Source organism: Lathyrus oleraceus, chromosome 4 (assembly GCF_024323335.1).
Source record: "Lathyrus oleraceus cultivar Zhongwan6 chromosome 4, CAAS_Psat_ZW6_1.0, whole genome shotgun sequence".
Taxonomy (NCBI): domain Eukaryota; kingdom Viridiplantae; phylum Streptophyta; class Magnoliopsida; order Fabales; family Fabaceae; genus Lathyrus; species Lathyrus oleraceus.
The window spans coordinates 276,347,362-276,351,351 of record NC_066582.1 but is presented as its reverse complement, the minus strand read 5'-3'; the positions used below and the strand labels follow the sequence as shown (position 1 = coordinate 276,351,351).

Sequence of the window (3,990 nt, the reverse complement as noted above, 5' to 3'; positions counted from 1 at the left end):
CTACATCAGTGCGAACTAACTCAAGTGGTTCCTTAGCATGAGACGAAGAAGACTTAAAGGGTAAGAGGTGCATTTTTCCATATTGGCAGGCCTCACAAAAACTAAAGTGATCACTAGGTGATACTTTGACATTACAAATTTTCAAGACTTTGTCTAATATGTTGTTGTTTGGGTGACCAAGTCTCCTATGCCATCTCTCCCTGACAGATATATAATCACTTGGGCTCCTTTCAATTCTTGAGAGCTGGTATAATCCATCTTTAAGTATTCCGTTTAGTATTGTCTTCCCTGTTAACTTGTCCTTCACAAAACAACAATTCTTATCAAACTCAACAAGAATGTTACTATCAAACCGCCAATTTAGATACACTTAATAGATTTTTGGTAATGTTAGGCACATACAGTATATCATGTATATTAAGTGACTTGAGTTTGGAAGATCTTATGGATATAATTTAGAGTTGCTCACCATTTCCAATAATCAGAGAGTTCTTACCATTATGTTCATTTATTTCTTGGAATTTTTCAGTTTTATGTGTCACATGATTGCTTGTTTCACTATCGAAGTACCAGTCATATTCTTGATTGGTTCCTTGTGATGCTAGGAATGCAGATTTCTCTTTCTCTTCTGCTGAGTGATTTGATCCTGAGTAGGTTTTGTCAAACTTATAGAAGCATTGCACTACTGTGTGACCAGTCTTTGAGCATACTTGACAGGTAGGTTTAGAGAACCTACCTCTACCTCTGCCTCCTCTCCAACCTCTCGAGTTGGAGCCTCTCCAGTTTCCATTTGAGCCATGGAAGCCAAGTCCATTGTTTCTCCAGTTTCCTTTGTAACCAGTCTTGTTTGCAACATTTGGTGAGGCATTGAGACTTAAGCTGTTAGAGGAATTGAGCTGCTCAATTCTACTCTCAAAACTCAGCAATTGAGATTGTAAATCAATCCAAGTGAGATTGGTTTGATCAAAGAGTTTTACCACTCCAGGATTGTACTCAGAATCTAATCCATTCAGGGTTTGAATGATTAGATCTGAGTTGAGAATTGGATTTCCTGCCAGCTTGAGTTTATCGGTAAGATTTTTCATCTTGTACAGATAATCATGCATTTTCATTTCACCTTTCCTGGTACTGTGGAATTCTGACTTCAGGTAGGTGGTTCTAGACCTTGTATGTGCTCCAGCTAGACTTTGGGCCTCCTCCCAAAGTTGCTTTGAAGTTTCACAGTGCAAAAACTGTGTTGCAATGTCTGCAGTCATGGAGCTCTTTAACCAACATAGAAGTTGTTGGGCATAAGCTTGCCAATCTTCAAACGAAGGATTCAACTTTTTGCTTGAATCTGAATCTGTGATATATTGCTCAGGACACTCCTTTGTCCCTAGCATGTATCCTTCAAGTCTGCAGCCTCTGATGATGGGCAAGACTAAGGACTGCCACAAGGGAAAATTGTCTCTATCCAACTTGACATAGATAGTTGATGGAAAATCATTTTTGTTGTTTGTATTTGTAGCGGATGCCATGGTTTTTAATTGGATCACGGGCCTTTTGGAAACAAAGTTATGATACCAAGTTAAGAATTATAATATGTATAAACTTGTGATGATTTTATTGATCAGTAACATACACATATATACAAACAAGAAGGGAGAGCATGATCCTACAGTTAAGCTAGTATTGATGGCTATACACTGAATATGAAAACATAATATTCTAGTCTATAATTAGAACATAAATATTATTGACTATACATTAAACAATAGGGACATGACATAAATGCTATTGACTATACATTAAATAATAGGGACACGATACTGATATTAAGGAATCATATTTCTAATTCTTCTTAGATGAATGATTTATCATACTACATACTCTACCAACTCCATACTCGGACAATGAGAAGGAGAAGAAGAGTTCATCATCACCGTCTTCTTCACTGAAGACTAAGGTTTATAGGTTTATTGGCTTTAGGGTTTTAGAGATTTAAGTCAAATCTTGTTTCTTCTCATTGTGATTCTTGTACTTTGTTCATTATTTTTTTATTTGAATATGAAAAAATTGATATGCATGCCGTTTGAGGTTTATATCTACAATTTCATTTTTATTTTTTTTGTTGTTTTCCCCCCAATTTATCTGTAGTTAATTATGAATGATAAGATCGAATTTCCTAGCTGGGATTAACACTAGATTTGTTAGTGTTAGATAAATTTTACATTTTTACTGCAATAACTCTTGGTTTATCTCTTTTAAAATTCTTTCAAAGTTTACATCTTTTGATAAAATGTACTTGAAAAAGATTATTTCTCTCTTTATATGAATTTGAAAAGGTTTGGATTTTAATTAAAGCAAGTATGTTTTGTTTCAAATTGATGTTTTAAAAATTTATGTGAACATGATTGTAACACTGATCTCTTTTTCTGATAACTGCATGTTGTTAACAATACTTTAGTTCTGCCTTTAGATATCTTTTGTTGGTGCAAAGGTAGAATGAAAGATGAATATTCTATTAAGAGAATGACGGCTACAAAACATGATAAAAGTTACAATGTTTGTCACCCTATTTATAAGCTAAAACTAGGGTTACTAGAATAGGATAAAATACTAAAATACCCTCTAACAAACTTAGGGGCTAAGAAAATAATATAATTAATAAATATGAATTACTTCTAATACCATCCCTTAATTCATATTCCATCAAAGCTTGTAACACCAATTCCATCCCTTAATCTGAGGAATTGATCAGTCTTGATAGCTTTCGTCAGAACATCTGCCAACTGTTTCTGAGTGTTGCAGTGTACAACTTCTAACACTCCCCTCTGTAAGAACAAAAATTGTTCTACAACAGATTCCTTGATTTTGATGATAACAAAGGATGAAACCAAAAATGGCACCCTAACGAAAAGTTTCTAAGTGTGCAGGGTTCTAAAGAAAGAAGAAATAAATCTGATGATGTCATCAGATGCATAACAAGATCAGATGCAAAATCTCAAGTATCAGAAGCATCTAAAGTGGAATCTCGTTTCAAGAAGCTCTGACTCTGGACAAAACTACAAAGTATCAGAAGCATCTGAACATGAAGTAAAGTCTAGAAGCTCTGACTCTGAACAAATGCCTTCTGTAAATTCTGAAGTTATCCGCGCCATCTGAACTTTCAAGAAATAACATCAGAAGCAAGTTTCTCCAGATACACAAAGACTCTAATCAGAATTGTTAATCATGATGAAGTAACGTTTAAGCCAAGTTAAAGTTCTGCAAATGGATTTCCTCAATTAGAAAGAGACGTTAATCTCCACTTCCAAGAGAAAAGATACTAATTGTGGTAAGTAGTCACTTCTAAGAGAAAAAGTCTACTGCAGAAGCTATTAATGGAATGGCGTAACTACATCTCATTATCCAACAGATTCAACGCTACTTCAACTCTACTCCAACTCCTATAAATAGAGAAGAAATCTCATTCAGTAAACGAAGAAATCACTAGCCAAAACTATACTGAAATCATATCACGCTCAAGAAAAACATCTTTGTTCTTCAAAGAATTTCACTAAGCTTTTGCTTATCAAGTGAAAAATTGTTCTTAAGTTTGTAATATTTGCTTTCTTAGAAGCACTCTAGATTACACATCTTGTATCTAATTTTTATTTGATTTCCTCAAGTGACTCTTTGTAGTCTGTAGACTTGAGAGGACTAAGAGATTTTCTTCTCTCTTAGGGGTTGTTTGTAATCTTTCAAGATTAGTGGATTAAGTCCTTGTTGAAGGCGAAATCACCTTGGCCGGGTGGACTGGAGTAGCTTTGTGTTATAAGCGAACCAGTATAAAATCATTGTGTGATTTCATTTTGCAAAAGCGCTTATTTTTCAAACAATTCAAACCCCCCTTTCTTGTTTTTCTCACCTTCAATTGGTATCAGAGCTCCGGCTCTGTTATTGATTTTCAAATCAAACACTTAACCGTGTAGAGAGATCCAGTGCGAGAAAAACAAATGGCCCACTCAA

At 34.8% G+C, this 3,990-nt stretch overlaps 1 non-coding gene across 1 annotated transcript; it reads right to left on the bottom strand.

Annotated features, from left to right (window-relative positions):
* Window positions 1–910: 910 nt before the first annotated feature.
* On the bottom strand, window positions 911–1,043 carry LOC127077605 (small nucleolar RNA Z247). The gene has a single exon (XR_007787396.1). It is a non-coding gene; the product is annotated as a small nucleolar RNA Z247 (small nucleolar RNA).
* Between the last annotated feature and the right edge of the window lie 2,947 nt (window positions 1,044–3,990).